The sequence below is a fragment of the Balaenoptera musculus genome, chromosome 7 (genome assembly GCF_009873245.2).
Source record: "Balaenoptera musculus isolate JJ_BM4_2016_0621 chromosome 7, mBalMus1.pri.v3, whole genome shotgun sequence".
In the NCBI taxonomy this organism is placed as follows: Eukaryota; Metazoa; Chordata; class Mammalia; order Artiodactyla; family Balaenopteridae; genus Balaenoptera; species Balaenoptera musculus.
Genome location: NC_045791.1, coordinates 289,019 through 312,090, shown reverse-complemented (window position 1 = coordinate 312,090; position 23,072 = coordinate 289,019). Strand labels below are relative to the sequence as shown.

Below are 23,072 nucleotides of genomic sequence, written 5' to 3'. Positions count from 1 at the left end.
TTGCCAAATGTTTGAAACAGATTAGCTAAATCACAAATATTCCCATATACAAAAAAAAGACCATGTTTCTCTTCTTATAAACCACTCAAGATCATGATATTGTGGGACCATGCACATGTTTCAATGAAAAACGGTGACAGAGATATGTGTGCCATAAAAAAAGAGAGACATAAAAATGGCTTTTGTGGTAACTGGAGCATAAGTTTATTCTGACAAAAAATGGTGGGATCCACAAAATGATTGCACTCTTTTGTTATGAGTTAGTAATGAAGCTCTGTACAGAAAACAAACTTTTGCTTACAAAAAGCCTTTAAAAAAAAATCTGTAGATTGAATTCCTCAAATTCAAGATTTAACTCATAGAATATTTAGCTCTATTCCATTAAGCACCTTTTGGGCTTTGAATAATCATTTATTTTAAGGTCATCTCCTTCCCCCTTAAAAAAATGAGAAGTATATAAAGCCGGATAAAAAATGCCCTGGCTTTCCTGTTCCACAGTCTTCTTTTTTCGCAAACCATCCTATACAAGTCGGATACTTTGGCTTTTTGGTTTTTTTCTTCTCCATAAACATGGCTTAAACTGTCCTGTTTCAACTGGGCCCGAGATCCGGTCACATCAACCTAATATTACTCCAATCTCTGACTCTAAAAGCAGTTGGCACATTGCAGACGTACCGGTTGTCCTAGAAAAGGCGCTTGAAAATCCTACACATCGCCCTGGTCCACCGCGGTTCGCTGTCTAACGCCTCGCAGGCATAAAGTCTCCCTTTCTAAGTTCCCCAGAACCGTCGTACACGCACGCGTGCCACTGTAAACCGCTTCATCTTAAGGCAACCCGGGGACACGCATCCGCACGTCCTCAACTTTTCCTTCTGGCTCAACTGCAGATGCCTAAATACAAGTATGCACCGGCAGAATCACAAAAGGCTTAAAACTTCAAGGGTAGGGACGGTATGTCCATGCAGGAAGCGCTCAAACGAGCCAATGAAAAAAAAAAAAAAAAGAATCCTACCAGCAAAGGAAAACTCAGAAGACTCTAAAACCTCACCTCGAGTTTAGGGGCCGTGGAACATTCCATCCCCTCTCCCCCGGCTGCCCCACAACAGAGACTGCAACCAAAACCTGCAGGAGGTCGGAGAGCAGAGGCCCCGCGAAGAAAGGGAGGGGGCAAAAAGCATCATCTTCCCCTGAGATCCGGCCGCAGGTACCAGCCTCGCGCGCCACGCAGGGCCGGTCGCCGGCGGGGACCCAGAGCCTCTTACCTTCGTGCCCCAGCCGCGTCCTCCCGGCTGCAGAAGAAAAGCCTGGAGGCCCGGCCGCGCCGCCCCCGGGGCTCCCTCAGCGCCCGCCCAGCAGCCGGCGCCGCAGCGGCCGCGCCACGGCCCCGAGCCGCCGGCACCACCTCATACTGCGGGGCTGCCGCGCGCTCCCGCACCTCCCTGCGGGGACGAGCTAATCCAGCCCCGCCGCGGGGCCGCGGGGGAAGCGGCCCGGGGACCCCGGCGTCCTGAGAGAACAATGTGGGGCCGCGAGGAGGAGGAGCGGAACAGCGCGGCGCGAGCGGGCGGGCGGCAATCCCGGGCAGCGTTTGTGTGCAAGCGTGCAACGGGCGCTCGGCCCCTCCCTCCTCCTCCTCCTCCCCCTCCTCCTCCTCCTCCGTCTCCTCCTCCCTCAAGCACACCCCGTCTCCCAGGCCACAGCATAGCAACCGAACATGGCGGCTGCGCAGACGCCGCCAGTCAGCGGCCGGGAGCAGCGGCGGCGGCCACGGGAGGCGATCTCGCGAGAGGCGAGGCCAAGCGGGCTGGAAGCGGCTGCACAAGCCGGAGCGCGGGGGACGCGCAGGTGCGAGGGAGGCGGGACCTGGGTAGGTGGGAGGGGCTGGAGGAGGGGGCGGAGCGCCGTGGCTCCACCCCGTGGCCCCGCGGCGGTTGGTCACTGAAACTGCGAACACCCCCCGTCCCCCCCCCCGCTGGACCGACTGACCTGAGGGACCCCGCCGAGGGGCAAAAACCCAAGTTTAAAGAGGAAAACCAGACCTCTTGGCCCCAGGTGGTCCGCACTTCAATGCTGAAAGAGGATACAGGTTTAGGATGCAGTTTTGAATCATTTCCTCTCCTAAATATAGACCCTGAAACAAAGAACAAACAGCGTTCATCTCTAAAACAAACGTTTGGTTGCCTCTGTGTGCCGGGAACGGTGTGCTTTTAAAGACGGAATTCATTCATTCTAACCACGCGTATGAACTGGGTGTTACCAGCCGGGGTTTTTAGCCAGGTGCATTCTAAAATCTTATTGATGGTACGAATGTTATTGGCGGTGAGACAGATGCCTGCGGGCTGGGTGGTAGCTGAAATGATGCCAGGGGGAATTTGGGGGCGGTCACATTTCCTTTCTGCATTCATTCTTGTCAGAGTCCTTTCCTGTCGTCTGCCACCTTCTTGCTCTTCCTCGCTCTTAGCTTCAGCACCCCACCAGGGCCGGCCTTCTTAAAACGTCCTTTCAAAAATCACTTTCCCTCCAAGCCGACAGAAGGCCTGTTCACTAATCAGGGGTGGTTTTTGCAAGATGAAACCTTGCAAATTTGTACAAATGTGTGAAAGACGGCATTTTCTATTGAGCCTCTTCTCCCTCGGACCCCGGCTCAGTTTTTCCATTTTAAGAAGACAGCCTGTCAGTCCGTATTGCTCTACTTTACCTCTTGGAATGACTTTCCTTCCCAGGGCTTAGTTCCGGCCCGTGCTCATCCGTCCTTCCCAGACAGGCTTTCCTGCCTCTACTTCTCCGTTTTCTGTGCCTTTGTTCATGCTATTCCCTCTACCGAAATGCTCTTCCCTTCATCGCCACCTGTCAACAGTCAAGTCATACGCCAACAACAGAGGACTGCCACCGGAAGTAAGAATTTCTTCCTCCTCTGACATGATACTTCTAGGTTTATACCTCCCTTTTTTTTTATCACAGTGTACATTTTATTATAGGATCATGGGCTTCCCTGGTGGTGCAGTGGTTAAGAATCCACCTGTCAATGCAGGGGACACGGGTTCGAGCCCTGGTCCAGGAAGATCCCACATGCCGCGGAGCAACAAAGCCCGTGTGCCACAACTACTGAGCCTGTGCTCTAGAGCCTGTGAGCCACAACTACTGAGCCTGCGAGCCACAACTACTGAAGCCTGTGAGCCTAGAGCCCGAGCTCCGCAACAAGAGAAGCCACCGCAATGAGAAGCCCACGCACCACAAAGAATAGTAGCCCCCGCTCACCGCAACTAGAGAAAGCCCATGTGCAGCAACGAAGACCCAACACAGCCAGAAACAATGAATAAAATAAAATAAATATAGGATCCTCATTCCCGTGTGGGTCTTGTCGCCACTATCCATGGGGAGCTACTGGAGGTGAGGACCATGTCTTGGCCGCCTTTGTGTCCCTCTTATGCCTGATGATAGTGACATTGCCTGGTGTCCAAAAAGTTTGTTGAAAGAATGAAATGCTTAAATCTTTAATTGGTGGGATTTCGAGAAGGTACTTGAGACAGAGCAGGCTCTTACTCAGCTTCAAACCTGGTAAACTGCTGTGTCTCTGAGCGATTCACATCTGGTCTGAATCTGTCTTTGTTGATGCCCTGTAGAGCCTTGTAACTAGTCCCCCAACTAACCTTCCTATCTCCAGACCTTCTCCCTCAGCCCCTTCTTCCTACCCTCATCCGTAAACCACAGTGACCTTTCATACAAATAGAAATCTCACTTATTATATAAATATAGCTGGAGTCTCAACCTTGGAGGGACAGGAGAGGGATACCCTTTGCTTTGGGAAATGGCACAGGATGAATCCTTTAGGTAAATGGATGGAAGCCTCCCATCTGTCTACTATTCTTTAGGAAAACTGTGACGTCACTTTTTTAAAAGTGAGATATAGCTGACATACTATAGTGCTTTTTAGTATATTTGCAAAGTTGTGCAGCCATCACTACTACCTAATGGCAGAACACTTTCATCACCCGAAAATGAAACCCCATACGCATTAGCAGTCGCTCCCCAGTCCCTCCTCCCCCAGCCACTGGTAACCACTAATCTACTTTTTGTCTCTAGGGACTCGCCTACTTTGGACATTTCATATAAATGGAATCATACGTTCTGCAAATTCTCTCTGAAAATGCGTAAATTTTTGCTTTTATTTAAATTATAACCTTTAAAAAATTAATAGATGCCTATTCTGGATCATTTTGATGACCACCTTGTCACCAAACACTGCCACTTGATTTTGTATTTGGCACCAAGAACTATAATTTTAACCTTCTTGGGCTAATGAGAAAAAAAATAGAATACTCCTTGTAGAGATGACAGCCTTCCAGCTACACGAAGGTCAAGCGTCCTCATGGCACACTGTGCAAAAGTTTCACAGAAATTCAAATACAGAATATTCGATAATTAAGTCAATTACAAGCTCGCCTAAAAAAGCCCGTACCAGTGGGGTGGAGGGATAAATTAGGAGGTGGGATTAACATATACACGCTACTATATATAAAATAGATAAACAACAAGGACCTACTGTAAGGCCCAAGTAGGCACTATAGCGTAAGGCACTATACTCAATACTCTGTAATAACCTCTACGGGAAAAGAATCTGAAAAAGAATAGATATATGAATATGTATAACTAAATCGTTTTGCTGTATGCCTGAAACTAATACAACAGTGTAAATCAACTATACTTCAATATAAAAATAAAAATTTTTAAAAAGACCATACCATAGCAGTGAGTTTCATAGTCTCATCACAAAGAACAATTTAATTTCAGCAAAATTTCATCTACATTACATACCTAACATTATTTGAAATTTTAATTTTGTTAATTTAATGTGCAAAATTGTTGTTGTTTTATAGATGTAGAAGGGCTATGAGAATAAGGACTTTATACCTGATCTTGTATTTACACAAAATGAAGAAACATAATCTAAAGAATTTAAATTGAGAGTTAGCAAGATTTTTTTTCCAGCTCAAAGTGGCCTCAAACATTACTAGATATTGACAGACACTGCTGTTGACTGATTTTTTTCCCTTTGTCTGTGCCTGCCCTTGGCTGTGCTTTGGGAGAGTTAAGAGCAAGGGTTGTGTCCACACTTGGAGGGTGTTGGCAGAGAGGACTGGCCTTGCACTGTGTGATTGACGCCCAACCCCTGGTAGCTATAGCCAGAAGGGAAAGGCATTCGTTCTAGCTTGTGCAGCCAAGCCAGGCTGTCTGGGCTGTGGCAGTGACCTCTGGCAGCCACAAGGCAGCAGAGAGGGAGCTTCGACCAGGTCTTGTGGCCAACTGACCAGCCACTGTGCTCTCCCCACCCCCGCCTCCACATCAGCAACTTGGGAGGACCCCTTTGGAAGAATGATAAGCCCTTGGGTCACTGGGGATCTCCAAGGAAGAGAACCCCACAGGAAAGCTGGACTCAGCTTGCTTGGTAGAACTCAGAGTGGTATGAATTTAACATTAAAAACACATGACCTAAGGGACTTTCCTGGTGGTGCAGTGGTTGGGACTCCACGCTCCCACCGCAGGGGGCCTGGGTTCAATCCCTGGTCAGGGAACTAGATCCCATATGCATGCCGCAACTAAGAGTTTGCATGCCGCAACTAAGGAGCCTGTGTGCCACAACTAAGGAGCCGAGCCCACCTGCTGCAACTAAGACCCGGTGCAACCAAATAAATAAATTAAAAAAAAAAAAGACTCAGTTTTGTTGCCTAAGCTGGTGAGGTGGGACATACAAGGTACACTGGCTTTCAGACACCTGCTTTGTGACATGTGACCTTAACTGGATATCTGTCTGCCTTAGCTGGACAATGAAGGGGTATTTCATCTTTTCTCCTATCTGGAGTCTTCAGGCATAACTTGAAACAAAGCAAAACAAGACAAACAAATTTAGACTTAAACCTTTGAGCTCCCTTAAATGTACTTTTGAAAATAGGTATTTATTTTTAAAAATTACATGTATCTCTGAGGCAGGTGGCCCAGATTAGTCACTCTGTCGATAGGACCCTCTCCCTCTTCTCTTGCCAGCAATTCTTTTTCTCTCTTCCTTTCTTCTTCTCTTTCTTTCTTTCGTTCTTTTCTTTCCTGCTTTCTTTCTTTCTCAGTCTTTCCCTTTTCCTTCCTTCCTCCCCCCTCCCTCTCCCTCCCTCCCTCTCTCTTTCTTTCTTCTTTCCTCCCTTCCTTCCTGTCTATAGCAGGAGAAGACCCAAACTAGCAATCCCTGGTATCAAGAACTATACAGAAAAATGTAAATTTTTAAAATCAAAGACTTCCTCCTATTCCCAGTTCCACTCTCCAAAGGTAAGCACAATTAACAGCTTCTTATGTATACTTCCAGAACTTTCTCTGCATCTGTACGCTTAGTATCTTTTTTCCCTAACTACAATCAATGTCTTTTTCCCATACATACTATATTTTACTTACAAATGTCATTAATGACATATATGGATATATGTCATTCTCTCTAAGGGCTGTATCACACTGTATTTAATCTTCTCTAATAAATGGGCATTTAGGCCATTTCTGGTTCTTTGCTATGATATACAACTCTGTAAAGAACATTTTCACGACAAAGCTTTGCACATAAGAAAAGCATTTCTTTAAGACAAGTTTCTTGAAATACAATAGCTGACTTGAAGTGTACGGGCATGTTTAATTTTGATAAATGTTGCCAACTTCATTACCAATTGCACCCACCAACTATGTGTGAGTTACTATTATTCATCTCTTCTTTATCATTTCTAGGTTTTGCATTTTCCTCAAACCCAAATAAACAACAATGACAAAAGAAAAAAAACCCATATTTTCTTCTAGTACTTTTAGTTTTTTGTTTTAAATACTTAAATCTATGACCCATCTGGAAATAATGCTGAGGTAAGGAAATAGGGATCCTGCGTAATTTTTTTTAATGGTTTTCCAGTTGTCTCAGCATCACCTTATTGAATAATCCATTACACACACACACACACACACACACACACACACACACACACACAAACAACTGTTTGGTAAATTTCTTTTTTCAAATACTAAATTCTAAATTTTGAATTGGAAATTTTTTAGTTTACTCCACAGAGCTATCTAGTCTGTATTAGTTTCCTCTTGCTTCTGTAACAAATCACCGCAACTTTAGTGGCTTAAAACAACACAAACGTATTATATTACGGTTCTGGACATAAGAAATATCCAAACTGGGTTGACAGGCTGTGCGCCTCCGAAGGGCCCAGGGAGAGTCTCTTTCCTCATCTCTCCGGCTGCTAGAGGCTTCGTGGCCCCTTCCTCTGTCTTCAGACACAGCAGCCTAGCAGGTTCACATCTCTCTGTCTCGTTACCTTCTCTGTCTTCCAAAGCCCTCTTGCGTACCTCTTATAGGGGCCCTGTGATTACACTGGGTCCACTCACATAACACAGGACAATCTCCCCATCTGAAGATTTACAATCTTGAGATTGTAAATCTTAATTTACAATCACATCAGCAAAGTCTCTTTTGCCATGCCAGCTACGTATTCACACAATCACCTTGTGCATGAGGTGTGAGCATCTTTGGAAACCATTACTCTGTGAGTCACAGTCTCTAACACCAAACTTTTTAGCTATTAGAGTCTCAAATAAGTTGTAATATCTGAAAGAGTGAATTTCTTCTCATGACTTCTTTTTCCAAGATGAACATATTTTTAGTCATATGTATTTAAAATATATGAGCCCCACAGAAGACCTAAATAGATATGTCTCCAAAGAAGACATAGAGATGGCCAAGGGGCACATGAAAAGATGCTCAACATCGTTAATTATTAGAGAAATGCAAGTCAAAACTACAATGAGATATCCCCTCACACCAGTCAGAATAGCCATCATGAAAAAGTCTACAAATAATATATGCTAGAGAGGGTGTGAAGAAAAGGGAACCCTCCTACGCTGTTGGTGGGAATGTAAATTGGTGCAGCCACTATGGAGAACAGTATGGAGGTTCCTTAAAAAATTAAAAATAAAACTACCATATGACCCAGCAATCCCACTCCTGGGCATATATCCTGACAAAACTATAATTTAAAAATATACATGCACCCCTATGTTCATAGCAGCACTATTTATAATACCCAAGACGTGGAAGCAACCAAAGTGTCCATCGACAGATGAATGGACAAAGAAGATATGGTATATATGTACAATGGAATACTACTCAGCCATAAAAGAGAATGAAATAATGCCATTTGCAGCAACATGGATGGACCTAGAGATGATCATGCTACGTGAAGTAAGTCAGAAAGAGAAAGACAAATGTCATATGATATCATTTATATGTGGAATCTAAAATATGACACAAATGAACTTATCCATGAAACAGAAACAGACTCACAGACGTAGAGAACAAACTTGTGCTTGGGAAGGGGGAGGGGGTGTGGGGGAGGGATGGATTGGGAGTTCGGGATTAGCAGATGCAAGCTATTATATACAGGATGGATACACAACAAGGTCCTACTGTAGAGCACAGGGAACTATATTCAATATCCTGTAATAAACCATACGGAAAAGAAAATGTAAAAGAATATATATATATATATATATATATATATATATATATATATATATATAGCTGAACCACTTTGCTGTACAGCAGAAATTAACACATTGTAAATTAACTATACTTCAATAAAATAGATTTTTAAAAAAGAAAAAAATAATAAAATATATGAGTCCCAGATTGTGACTAAAATATTAAATTACATCAACAGCACATATGGTGTGCCTAGTGTGGGATTATATATTATCTGAAAAAAATTATTTGTAAATGTAGGTGAATATAATCTATATAAGTGCATTCATAGGACACTGATCATCCATATTATAAGCCGGTTAACCTGTACCTAATTCTTTTTATTTTAAATATTAATGCAAATTAGTTCTCATAATTTTCGTTTATTTAAAAACACATGCGTTGCTCACATACTATTTGCGAGGCACTGGGAATGCAGGTAACAGGTGGCCCTTGCCCTCAAGGCAAGAATTTTTCATTCTTAGGTTGTGACTCATCAGAGGGTTGTGAAATCAATTTGGCGGATCACAACTAGTATTTTGAAAAGAGAAATGAACTAGTATAGACCAGAAAACATCAGAATGCACCACACAAAGCGAAAGTAAACGTGGGACTGTGGAACTTTAGGTATATGGTTGTGCATTTGTATGTATGTGAACTTCGACAAGAAACGTGAAATGTCTTTCTTACTTTGGATGTGGTGGCCAAAAAAGTTTGAGAGCCTCTAGTTGAGGGAGAATGAATAAGCACACAAACAATACAAATCTGTAAGAGAAGTGCTTTCATAGATTAATCCTCATGAGGGCGGCACCATGGCTGTGTCACTCACCATTATTTCATCACAGCCTGACCTAATGTCTAATATATAATCAGCCCTCGGTTATTCTTCCCGAGTAAATGGATGAATGAGGTGGGCCTGGGGTGCCAGGGAAAGCAGTAGGAGGAGGCCAGAGGACAAGCACGTTTTGTCCTTACTTTTGCATGACTCCTCTGGGAGCTGAGGGCTGCGGGGACAGGTCTGGAGAGGAACTTGATCAGATGCACAATTGAAGGCTGGGCAGAGTGAAGCCTGGGGGACCTTGAGTGACATCTAGTGGCTTCTTGGACCAAATGGGCGGCACCAGCCTCAGGAATCCCCCATCAGGTGGAGTATTATGGGATAAGCTGTTCGCTTTAAGGGGAAGAGAAAAAAAGAGCTCCATTCCTGCACAGTGTATAAGTGTTCCTTTATTTGTAATGAATCCTGTGGGTTTAGTGGTCTGTGCTCTTTTTTTTATGTGTTGGCTTTGTCCGAAGGGGCTTTCTCATCACATTAGAACATCTTGATTAAACCTCATGCCTTTGTAGCCTGTTACTCAGCACCTGGGACAGCACTTTCAGGTGTGGTTCAGGTGTGTAATAAACACCTGCTGGTGGCTGGCTGACATGTTTAATCATTCATTCAACCCGTGCTCGAAGATCGGCTATCGCCCACATTCAGGATTCTCATTCCCGGCTGCACATTAGAAACACCAAGGGCGTTTTTAATAAATAGAAGACTTTGCCCACCCTTACCCCACCTCCATGGTTACTTAGTTGATCGGGATGGATCCCAGTCTTCTCTTATAGATACGGATATAGATTTTCTTTCAGCTCCCAAGGGGATCCTACTGTGCAGCAGGGCTGAGACCCACAGCTCCCATTTGGACAGGCACCAGATGTAATGCAGCATCAGTGTAAAACGGGACTGCCTGCCTCCAAGATCAGTGCTTCTCAAACTGCCTGCGGTGAAGGGCCAGTCTTCAGGACACACATTTCTGTAAGATACAAATAAAAGGAAATTCCTAGAAAATTATATGAGAAGGCAAAGACATATAATAAAATCCAAGCCCCAGTTGCTCATTAGATTCAACAGAAATTAATTTCTTGGTTAAATTTCTCTAAAAGGTTCTGACAGCTTAATCTGAATGTATGTACTTGTTGTGAGCTGGTGACAAACCACCTGCAGGGCGGCACTTGGTTATGCTCTAGATCAGCGTTCCCCAGCCCCCCAGGCCTCGGACCGGTACCGGTGGGCAGCCTGTTAGCAGCCGGGTGGCACAGCAGGAGGTGAGTGGCGGGCGGGCGGGCGAAGCTTCACTTGCCGCTCCCCATCGCTCCCCATGGCTCGCATCACCGCCTGAATCACCCGTGCCCCCCTCACCGTGGAAAAACTGTCTTCCACGAAACCGGTCCCTGGTGCCGGAAAGGTTGGGGACCGCCGCTCTAGATGGAGGTGGGGGCGAGGGGAAGACAGGATGCAAAACCCACCGGCAGCAGTAGTAACAGGACGCGGGTTGCTCTTGTGCACCTGAGCAGGAGGCCTGCGGACCCCTCAGGCAGAGCCCCGTGAGGCCACCAGGGCCGAGGGCCAGTCCTCAGCTCCTCGGAGCCAAACTTTGCTCTGATCAGAGCACCCACGTGACCAGGCACTTGGCACTGTCCATGTGCTAAAAGTTTTTTGGAAACTGGTTATAAAGCAAAGGTCACTCCACTCTCTTTTTAAAGCAAATGTTCCTTTCCGGGGACCAGACACTGGTGTTGGCTATAAGGATACCCTCCTTCCAGGATGAAGGTCCTCAGGCACGAGACGATTCTTTAGGAAACAGAGGGTGATGCCCTCCCTGCCCCGTGACGGAGCATCCAGTGCAGTGAGGCGGCACTCACCTACACTCCCCGCAGGCGTCTCTCTCTTGGACAGTGGTGAATAAATAAACACCGGCAGACTGACAGCCGTACTTCTGTCACTGACAGCTGTCACTTCTAGCTGTACCTCTGTCCAGCAGGCAGGCTCAATACACTAGATTAAGTGACCACTTGCTTCTACAATTGGGTCTTTGTCCTAAGCCTTTTTTTTTTTTTAGTGCTTTAAGACACCCCAATTTAATCACAGTAGTAAATTGAGAATTTTTCCAAGGCTGTACCTTGTTTCTTTGTTTATCTTTTTTTTTTTTTTTGAAGTGGACCATTTTTAAAGTCTTTATTGAATTTGTTACAATATTGGTTCTGTTTTGTGTTTTGTTTTTTTGGCCGCAAAGCATGTGGGATCTTAGTTCCCTGACCAGCCCCTGCATTGGAAGGCAAAGTCTTAACCACTGGACCACCAGGGAAGTCCCACGTGCCTTGTTTCTGTTTTGGGCATACAACACTTGGAATGATCATACGTATCAGAATCTTTCCATATATGGATGTTTTGTATGCCTAGGGGATGAGGAAGGGAAGGAAGGATTTTCCAGGATCACAGATCTGGTCGTTATGGGAAAAGAGTAGGAGAAAAATAACCCAAACAGGAGAGATTTGCAATTGTATCTTCATTTAGCTTATAGAGAAGAGGGAGCCAGTGTCATTATAAAGGGATCACCCTTTATAACTGTAACTGTATAACTGTAAGGTGTATCTCCTTTTTTTACAAGCATATATCAGAATCTACACATTTAAATTAGTACAGTCCTCCAACTTAGTCATTCGGGGAGGCTATACGTTTTTCCAACAACTTGACTGTTTCTCAAATACCGTCAACCCCCCTCTAAGTTCATCTCTACCACCCAAGTTCCTTTATGAGAGGATGCTGTGATCTGTCCCTTGAAGGTACTCTGCCACCCCAACCCCTATTCTGAACCAATCCTGGTTGAAGCAGGAGGGATCCTAGGACCTCTAACCCCACCAGCGGGACTGAGCTCTCGACTTACTTCAGTGCCTTCTGTGTGCTGGCGCCACACCAGGATCTGGGTTTGCAGAGATGAATACAACACAGCCCCCGCCCCCCAAAGACTTTGCCGACCAGTGGAGAAAGGGTTGATCTAAAGCCTGTACATTCATTCTCCCTCTCTTTACACGGGGTGAAGTCTCTAAGTATTCATGGAGCTGAGACCAAGTATGGGAGACCTGTGTGTGTTGACATAAGGCACACACTCCAGTTCCTGGGATATGTCTTTAAAGTCGCCCTCGGATTGTTGAAAGTTTGGCTAAAACCCACCTGTGAGTGTGGAGCATCTTGCTCCAGATAAAATCCACGTTTATGCAAATGGGCAGCCACAGGTCCCCCTGTTTTAAAGCTCCTACGAAATGAAGGCAAGGTAAAATGGCAGTTTTGAGAAGATCAAAAAATACCAAAGTCACTTTGAGGCAGTTTTCAAAATCCTTCATTCACAGGATGAGAGATTTAACTTTGGTCTGAATTATTTTGGTATCAATGATATCAAACCAATTAGTTACTGGATCAATTCACTGGAGTAAAAGAGCTTTTAAATGATTAAGAAGTGGGGTTTTTTTGTTATGGTTGAGGACATGTTATTGACTTTATACTAACACTCTAGAAATTAGTTCTTAGATTTTTGTGTCCCCCCAAAATAATTTGTAACATGTTTATTAGAAACTCTGGTGGTGCATATAGTTAAAGCAACCCTACCTCTTTATGACTGGAGACCATTCAAATTAATCCATTTGCTTTAAGTATGTAGGGTACGGTGTCTGGTGTCCCTTCCCCGACACCATCTGTGTGCTATTAGGTAAGGTACTTGTTCTGGGCTGAATTACGTCCTCCCCAAAATTCGTATGTTGAAATCCTAATCCACAATACCTCAGAATGGGACTGTGTTTGGAGATGGGGGTCTTTAAAGAAGTAAGTTAAAATGAGATCCTTAAGGTGGGCCCTCATCCAGTGTGACTGGTGTTCTCTTAAAAAGAAGAAATTGAGACACAGACACGCACAGAGAGAGGACCAGGTCAATACACTGCAGGAGGTGGCCGTCTGCAAACCAAGGAGGGAGACCTCAGAAGAAAACAAACTGCGCACACTTTGATCTTGCACTTCCAGCCTCCAGAGTTGTGGGGAAATAAATTTTTGTTGTTTAAGCCACCAAGTCTGCAGTACTTTGTTATGGCCGCCCTAGCCAACTAATACACTACTCCAACTCTCTGTGCTTGCTTCTGCACCCACAAAATGGGAATAATAATATATGTACTTACCTCAAAGGATTATTATGAAGATGAAGAGAACTAGCAAACACGAAGCACCTAGCCCTGTTAGCACTGATTGGACACTTACCATGTGCCATGCCTATTAAATTACACCTCCCATCTCCCCTCTGAGCAAGACATATATACCCATTTTGCAGATAAGGAAATTCGAAGTTGGAGGTTTCAGCAAGCCCAATCCCATTTAATATTGACCTCCCGCCATGAAGCTATAAAAATCGAAAAGTGTTATACATAAATGTAAGCCACTCACATTGTCAAATGTACAGCAGTGTGCTGTCAGCAGCCAGCATGGAGAGAGCCTAAGCCAGAGGAAAGAACAGGAATTAGGATGGAGAGGTGGACCGCCTTTGCATCTGTGCGCCATAACCTTGGTGTTGACAGCAGAGAAGAGCCATAGAAGGAGGTGTGACCACCTGAATGTTCTATAAAGACCACTATGATGATAGGGGAACACAGGCTGGGGGGTGGGGAGGGGGGTCAGTTTCAGACCCTTGTCATATCCCAGAGGTTTACGATAAGTGCTTGAGCCAGGGTGGAAATCGTGGATATAAAAGAGAACAGAGGTGCTGGAGATATTAAGCAGATGACTCAATCATTTATTACGTGACCCAGGTGAGACCCAGGTTTCTGGCTTGCCCAGGGGGCTCAACGGGGTGCAGTGTCAGTCACCAGGGTCAGCAGCACAAGATAAAGGGCGGCGGATTTGAAAGTGATAACGATGAATCCAATCTAGAAGAAGCTGAACTGGAGGTACTGTGAGGTTCTAGGTAGAACCATCCGGAAGTCAATGAAATATACAGATTCACAGCCCAGGTCTCCAGCCTGCACTGGAGTTAGAGGTTTGAGATGGTAGCACAGGTCATAAGGACAGTGTCTGGAGGGGGACGAGAACAAGGAAGGGAAAGAATCCTGGGGAGTGAGCGCCAGCGTTTGGGAACAGGCCCCTGTGGTGGGCTAGTCGGGGTGGGGAGAGAGGAGGGCCACAGGCTTCAAGGGAGGGGGGCCTGTCCTGACCACCACAGAGGTTGACAGCGCAATGTGCTCCGGAGCTGAGGAAGCTGTGGGTGGAAAAGGATGCCCGAGGTTGGGAGTCTAATATTCATTCATGACCTTTGCTAGACGGTTTCAAGGAAGAGGTGGGAGTGGAAGGCAGACGACAGTGAGTTGAATAGGGAGTGGGAAGCAGAGACAGAGTGAAGACAGCTTACAGGGAGCTTCGTTGGTTCAGGGAAGTGAGAGGATTAAAGGGAGGGGACAGGACTGAGGGGAAACTTTGCTTAGAACATTGTGCCAACACTGCTGTGTCATGGGGCTCGAGTTTCCATGAGAGTCAATGAGTATTCTCTTTTTAAAAGTCACAGTTAATAAACGTTAACCCAAGGTAACCTTTTGGTAAATGAACAGTCGCGCTTCACCAGCTCCCCAGTGATTCTGGAGCAGCCTGTAGGGTTGTGAGGGTTCCCTCGACTGCCTACTCAACAACTTTTGTCCCCTTCTTCTTGCTAACGGAACCCAATTTTATGGTGTGACAGTTTGCCCAGCCCCATAGTATAAGTCGTGATTGTTCTAAGACATTTAATGTTATGTTGTTTCCCTTCTCCAGTAACTGGTCTGCTGTGTGTGTGTGTGAGACCCAGTTCTACCTGTGAGATGCTGGGGGAAATTTGCTGAGGGCATCTGGAAAAGGTTTCCTCCTCTTCCCTCACCCCCTAAAAATAGAGGAAAATGAGGAGAAAGCCATTTTTCCATCCTTCTCCTTCCATTCTGTTTAGGACTTAAAAATAATTGTAAGGAAGTCCAACAAGGTTGTGATTTTTTTCCAACAATGATTCCTTTGATGCATCTTTAGAAAATTCAAATTGAAAATGATTTCAAAAAGCAAGTTTTTAACAGTATGGAGGTTCCTCAAAAAACTAAAAATAGAACTACCATATGATCCAGAAATTCCACTGCTGTGTATTTATCTGAAGAAAATGAAAACACTAATTTTAAAAGACACATGCACCCCAATGTTCATAGCAGCACTATTTACAATAACCAAGACATGGAAGCAACCTAAGTGACAGATGAATGGATAAAAAAGATGTGGTATATATACACGATGGAATATTACTCAACCATAAAAAGGAATGAAATAATGTCATTTGCATCAACATGGATGGACCTAGAGATGATCATACTAAGTGAAGTAAGTCAGACAAAGACAAATATCATATGATATTGCTTATATGTGGAATTTTAAAAAATGATACAAATGAACTTATATACAAACAAAACAGAAATAGACCCACAGACATAACAAACTTATGATTACCGAAGGGGAAAGGGGTTGAGAGGAATAAATTAGGAGTTTGGGATTAATATAAACACACTACTATATATAAAATGGATAACCAACAAGGACCTACTGTACAGCACAGGGAAATATACTCAATATTTTGTAATAATGTATAAGGGGAAAGAATCTGAAAAAGAATACATATATATGTATAACTGAACCACTTTGCTGTACACCTGAAACTAAGATAACATTGTAAATCAACCATACTTCAATTAAAAACATAAAATTAAAAAAATTTTTTCTTAACAAAAGTGGCATCTTAACACTATTTAAGTGAGGGTAATTATTTGACTGATATGTACAAGAAATAAACTGAAATTAATTTAACCAACAACAACAAAAATGAAGACGTGGTATATATATATATATATAATATATAATACCCACACACACACAATGGAATACTACTCAGCCATAAAGAATGACATTCTATTTTTACATTCCTGCTTTGCAGTATCCTAAGCAGACTTTTTTTTTAAATTTTTATTTATTTATTTATTTATTATTATTATTATTATTATTTTGGCTGTGTTGGTTCTTCGTTTCTGTGTGAGGGCTTTCTCTAGTTGCAGCAAGTGGGGGCCACTCTTCATCGCGGTGCGTGGGCCTCTCACCATCGCAGCCTCTCTTGTTGCGGAGCACAGGCTCCAGACGCGCAGGCTCAGTAGTTGTGGCTCACGGGCCCAGTTGCTCCGCGGCATGTGGGATCCTCCCAGACCAGGGCTCGAACCCGCGTCCCCTGCACTGGCAGGCAGACTCTCAACCACTGCGCCACCAGGGAAGCCCCTAAGCAGACTTTTAATAGCTTGTTAGACTGACACTGACCTTGAGCATTATTACCTGACTTGTATGAGCCTTGGTGTCCGCACTGGTGTCCTGGGGTGAGACCAGCTGCTAAATGAGCCCGTGGTGAGGACTGAGACAGCGCGTGTGGGGTGCCTGGCGTGTATGTGATGGTGCCCGGCTTCTCTCTTCCCGCGGGTTGTTTACCCACGTCATCACCCCCGCCCCCGCTGCCCCTACGCCCTCACTGGGAGAGCTAGGAATGGCCAGGGCCATGGGAGCCAGCGCCGCCCTCCCCCAGGGTGCGCAGGAGACACGGACCCCACCCTTCACGGCTCCAGGTCACCCACCGGCTGCCAGCTCCACAGTCGAGATCTTCCAGCTCAACCATAGCCGCCGACTCCGGCAAGTCCCCCCTCGGCCTGCCTTTCCGACTACGTTCCCCTGACGGTCCTGGGCTGCTGGCCCGTGGAGCCCACAGACACAGTGCTTGGGTCTTGTACCCCCTCTGGCACCGGGCCTGCAGCGCCCAGCTTCCAGCCCTGCCCACTGCCCACTGAGCCCGGTTTTCCCAGGCCTCACCCTGGGCCTGTGTTACAGCAGGTGCCAGGGAACCAGCACCCCTCTCCCACCCAGAGCCACAAAATAAACCCTGTGGCCAGAAGGTAATCAACCAAATCCATACCCTTAGCTACTGTGACCCTCCTTAGGGGAAGAGGATGGGGTGTCTCTGACTGTCTGCCTGTCTTTCACCCTCAGCTTAGAAAGACAGTGCTGAGTCATGAGGAGAATGCGTGCTTTGGACTGAGGCAGTGATGCAAATCCCAGCCTCAGTTGTTTTTCTTTTGGCTGCGTTGGGTCTTCATTGAGGTGCACGGGCTTCTCATTGTGGTGGCTTCTCTTGTTGTGGAGCACGGGCTCTAGGCGTGCGGGCTTCAGTAGTTGTGGCATGCAGGCTCAGTAGTTGTGGCTCGTGGGCTCAGTAGTTGTGGCTCGAGGGCTCTAGAACGCAGGCTCAGTAGTTGTGGCGCACAGGTTTAGTTGCTCCGCGGCATGTGGGATCTTCCCGGACCAGGGCTCGAACCCGTGTCTCCTGCATTGGCAGGAGGATTCTTAACCACTGCGCCACCAGGGAAGTCCCCCAGCTTCAGCTCGTAATAGCAATTTGAATTTGAGCAAGCTGTGTCACCTTTTTAGTCATAACAATGACAATAATGGTACCTAATGTTTATTGATTGCTTATTTCTCTGCTAAACACAATGTATTATCTCTGTCCCCTCAGGTACCCTATTGGGGAGAATGTATCGTTCTCCTCATGTTACAGATGAAGAGCCCAAAACATAGATTGCTTAGTAACTTGCTCAAAGTCACAACCAGTGGGTGGAGGAGCTGGAAGGGCTTGATTCTGGAGTCCAGACTCTCTGGGACTTAACTTTGCTATCTGTGAAATGTGCACAACGAAAACAACCTTGTGGAACTGATCAAGAATGAGACGTAATTTCTATGAGGCCCCTAACAGATGCCCGGCAATGAGGCTCCCTTCCCGCTGTCTTCCCTTCTAAAGGAATCAGCACAGACTTTCAGGGCAGTAGGCTCTCAGGAAAGATTTGTCCCCAAGGTCATTCCCTGATGAACCGATTAGCAATGAGGAATCACTATTATGGCCTTGGGGGTCCTTCACTGTCCCTTTGGAAAGAGTTTTTGCCGCTGTCAGTCCTTTTCAATTCAGTACCTTGGACACGTGGAAGCACTGAAGGTGGTTTTCACCTTCCAGCTCTCAGACAGCAACAATACCCTGTTCTCCACCACTCTGGACACCAACTTGGTGTCCTATCTTTTAAATCAATTCTGACACTAACTACCTAGAGTGAGTGTCAGACTGCACAGGCTAAGGGCTCAGTCACACAAGACTGTCCCAACTTCAGCTGCCAATTCCAGGTCACCAGCCTCCTGTACTTATGATCAACTGGCCATAAAGAGGGGGTCCCATGACTCCATCCTTGGGCTTGATAGTTTGCTAGAATGGCTCACAGAACTCAGGAAAACAGTTTGCTTACTATTACCACTTTAGTATAAAGGTTACAGCCCAGGAACAGCCAAATGGAAGAGGTGCATAGGATAAGATCTGGGGTGGGGCATGGGGCTTCCGTGCCCTCTCTGGACACACCACCCTCCCAGCACCTCAATGTGGTCACCAACCTGGAAGTTCTCCGAACCTTGTGGTTTAGGGTTTTCTTTTTTTTAATCAATTTATTTATTTTATTTATTTATTTTTGGCTGCACTGGGTCTTCGTTGCTGCACAGGTTTTCTCTATTCGCAGCGAGCGGGGGCTACTCTTCATTGCAGTGCGCGGGCTTCTCATTGCGGTGGCTTCTCTTGTTGTGGAGCACAGGCTCTAGGTGCGCGGGCTTCAGTAGTTGTGGCACGTGGGCTTAGTAGTTGTGGCTCGCAGGCTTTAGAGCGCAGGCTCAGTAGTTGCAGCACACAGGCTTAGTTGCTCCGCGGCATGTGGGATCTTCCTGGACCAGGGCTCGAACCCGTGTCCCCTGCATTGGCAGGCGGATTCTTAATCACTGCACCACCAGGGAAGCCCGGTTTAGGGGTTTTTATGAAGGTTTCATTATATAGGTATGATTGGTTAAATCACTGACCAGGGATGATTAACTGAATCCCCAGCCCTCTCCTCTTCCTGGAGGACCACGGGTGGGACTGCAATTTCCAATCCTCTAATCCGTGGTTGGTCTTTCAGGCCCCCATCCTGAAGCCACCTATGAGCCCCTCAGCCAAGAGTCAACTCATTAGTTTACCAAAGGCACCTCAATCACTCAGGAAATTCCAGGGCTTTTAGAAGCTCTTGTGCCAGGAACCAGGGACAAAGAGCGAATATATATTCCTTATTATATCAGAGCATCACACAGCGACACGGCTGTTGAGAAGGACGTCTCCCAGAAGCACACTTATTCTTAGAGGATAACCAGTATTACCGGGGGCAGGACAAAGCCCATGGAGCCAGGGCTTTGGGGAGGAGGGGAACTTGGATACCAAGTTCTTGTGTGAAGTTCCTCAGAGTTGACTCAGGTCTATAATTTAGAACCACACATAAAAGTTACTTTTTTGAGAAAGACTCAAAATGACTTAAATGAAAATTCTTTCTTTAAGTAATGTGAGAGTGAAGGCTCCCAGACCTACCCACACGCTGGCTTCCACACCTACCCACACGCTGGCTTCCACCACGTTCTCTTACAACTGGTTAGAAGTTTGTTTCCCTCCCACTGCTACCGCTTCCCTGCGTTCATGCCTTTCCTGGCACTGTTAAGAATAGCATAATTTGGAGTGGTTCTATTTTTTTCTCTTTTGGTCTATGTCAATGGTCTGTTGGATGTATTTCATTCCAGATGTTTTTCCCCAACCTGTCTTTCTTAAGAAACCCAGAATTATTTTTAAACATAATTTGGGGGCTTCCAAATAAAACAAATATCCTAACTGCCTGTGGGTTCCTAAGTTACAAGTCCTTGCTTGGGGGTGGGAGAACAGAAGATGGAGGCCAACAGGGCCAGCTCTGGAGACAAAGTGAGGCCTCTGAGGCTGTCCCTGTGGGCCGGCCTGTCTCCCACTTCTCTCTTTTCCACTTCTTGGGCATTGTTATGGACTGAATTTTGTGTCCCCTGACACCCAAATTCACGTTGGACCCCTGACTCCAAATGGACCTGTATTTGGAGATGGGTCCTCTAAGGAGGTAATTAGGGCAAAATGAGGTCCTAAGGGTGGGGCCCGGATCCCATAGGATTCGTGTCCTTACAAGAAAGGACAGCAGGGCGCTCTCTCTGTCCAATCACACTCGGGAAAGATCATGTGGCAATAAAGTGGCCATCTGCAAGCCAGGAAGAGAGCTTTTAGCAGAAACTGAACCCTGCCGGATCTTGGTCTGGGACTTGCAGCCTCCAGAGCTGTGACAAAATAAGCTTCTGTTGTTTAAGCCACACAGTCTGTGATGTTTTGCTCTGGCAGCCCTAGCTGACAGGCCAGTGCCCTCTGGCTGTCCCTGGGGTGCCCTACTTGAGAAACTCACTTCTGTCCCCTGAAACACATCACGTAGGTCTGTTGAATTCTGTCAGCCTCCTTTTCCCCCAGGAGCTAATCTGAGAGGCTGACTCATCCTACAATAACAGCAGATCACACCACCTCTCCCAGTTAATACACTGCTGGGGACCTTAAGGCCTTAACACAGGGGTTCTCAACTCTGGTTTCACATGAGAATCACAGGGAGAATTTATTTAAATAAGATTCCACATATACGTGGAATCTAAAAAAATGATACAAATGAACTTATTTACAAAACAGAAACAGACTCACGGACATAGAAAACAAACTTATGGTTACCAAAGGGGAAAGGGGGGTAGGGATAAATTAGGAATTTGGAATTAACATATACACACTACTATATATAAAATAGATAATCAACAAGGACCTACTGTATAGCACAGGGAACTATACTCAATATTTTGTAATAACCTATATGGGAAAAGAAGATGAAAAGTATATCTATATCTATATCTATATATATATCTGAATCACTTTGCTGTACAGCTGAAAGTAACACAGCATTGTAAATCAACTATACGTTAATTTTAAAAAAATAGGGAATTCCCTGGTGGTCCAGTGGTTAGGACTCTGCCCTCTCACTGCTGAGGGTGTGGGTTTGATCCCTGGTCAGGGAACTAAGATCCCACAAGCCACACAGCCAAAAAAAAAAAAAAAAGAAACAAACAAACAAACAAAAAAAAGATTTTGAAGCCACACCCATCCCAGATCTGGGGAAAATGCCATAGAAATTGGATTGTTTAAAAATCAGTTTCATTTTTTATTATAAACACAATAAAAAATGTGAAAGTAAAAAACTCCCTCCTTGCTATCCTAATCCTGTTCGCTGTTTTGTGTGTCTCTTTTCAGAAGTTACCCATCTGTATTTTGCTAAATCATACCTATTCATTTTTTATACAAATGTGATCAAACAATCACGTTTGCTTTTTTCATTTCCAGTAAATCTTGGAGAACTTTTCACATCACTACAAACTGAGCCGCCTCATTTTTTCCTGTCCGCATCTCATCGTACTGCGTGCTGGGCCTCCGTTTCTGCTCTCAGTGGTTGGAGACAACCTGCTGAGGGCTCCCGGGAGGGGCCCACGCCATCTAGGGTGCTCTCTAACCTCAGATCCTCTGAGAGAAGTGTGTCTTTTGCACAACAGCCAAGACATGGAAGCAACCTGAATGTCCATGGACAGATGAATGGATAAAGATGCGGTACCTATACAATAGAATACTACTCAGTCATAAAAAAGAATGAAATCAGGCCGTTTGCAGCAACATGGATGGACCTAGAGATGATCATACTGAGTGAAGTAAGTCAGAGAAAGACACATATCATATGATATCGCTTATACGTGGAATCTAAAATATGACATGAATGAACTTATCTACAAAACCCAGACTCCCAGACATAGAGAACAGACCTGTGGTTGCCAAGGGGATGGGGAGGTTGGGGAGGGATGGAGTGGGAGTTTGTGGTCAGCAGATGCGAACTATTATATACAGCATGGATAAACAACAAGGTCCTCCTGTAGAGCACAGAGAACTATATTCAATATCCCGTGATAAACCGTCATGGAAAAGAATGTGAAAAAGAATGTATATATATGTATAACTGAGTCACTTTGCCGTGCACCAAAGACTAACACACCACTGTAAATCAACTCTACGTCAACAAAATAAATTTTTTAAAAAAAAGTACAAAACTTCTGGAAGAAAGCCTAGAGTAAGTACATCCAGACGCTAAGTAGACAAAACGACAACGTGCACCACATGGCCCTACCGCCTACGACCACCAGCTGAGTGACCCTGGTAAAGTGAGGACGCGGCGGTGCTCACGTCAGGGGGCAGCCGTCCGGGTTCGGTGGGAGCACGGTGAGACCCCAGCCCAGGGCCTGGTGCCGCACCCTCACCCCGTGCTTGGGCTCCGCGCTCCCGGCGCGCCCTGCTGGGGCGGTGAGGCCGTGGGACGGGGTGGGGTGCCGGAGAGCGCACAGATCCTCTGTGACACATCTTGGTACCTGCAGCTTTGAGAACCCTGGAATTCAGCCTCCCCAGGGAGCATGGGTAGTTGTATGCAGGGCCTCTCCGGCACTTGAGAAGCTTTGGGGGGTTCTCCTGAGACACCCCCTGGAGCCTCGCCCCAAATATCTCTACTGAGACTTCCGTGGGGGAGGGCTGGAAGCAGGAGCCGTGCGTCTTTAACGTGGATTCATCTGTCCTTGCAGCCGCTGGGGCCTGAGGGAAGGCGGGACCCGCGCTGGGTGTCAGCACATCCCTCTGAGGTCGGCACAGCACGTACTGGAGGCTCATTT

The 23,072-nt window shown here is 45.7% G+C and overlaps 1 protein-coding gene across 5 annotated transcripts in view; it reads right to left on the bottom strand.

The window, feature by feature from the left end:
• PTPN4 (protein tyrosine phosphatase non-receptor type 4) overlaps positions 1 to 1,597 on the bottom strand; it is a 172,917-nt gene extending 171,320 nt beyond the window's left edge. For 4 of the 5 annotated variants that reach the window (XR_005020639.1, XM_036858281.1, XM_036858284.1 and 1 more), the window contains exon 1: positions 1,263 to 1,597. The gene's annotated coding sequence lies outside the window, so the exon portion shown is untranslated. Of the gene's footprint in view, positions 1 to 675; positions 701 to 1,262 lie in introns of those variants that run through there. The other variant, XM_036858282.1, reaches the window with a different exon arrangement.
• Between the last annotated feature and the right edge of the window lie 21,475 nt (positions 1,598 to 23,072).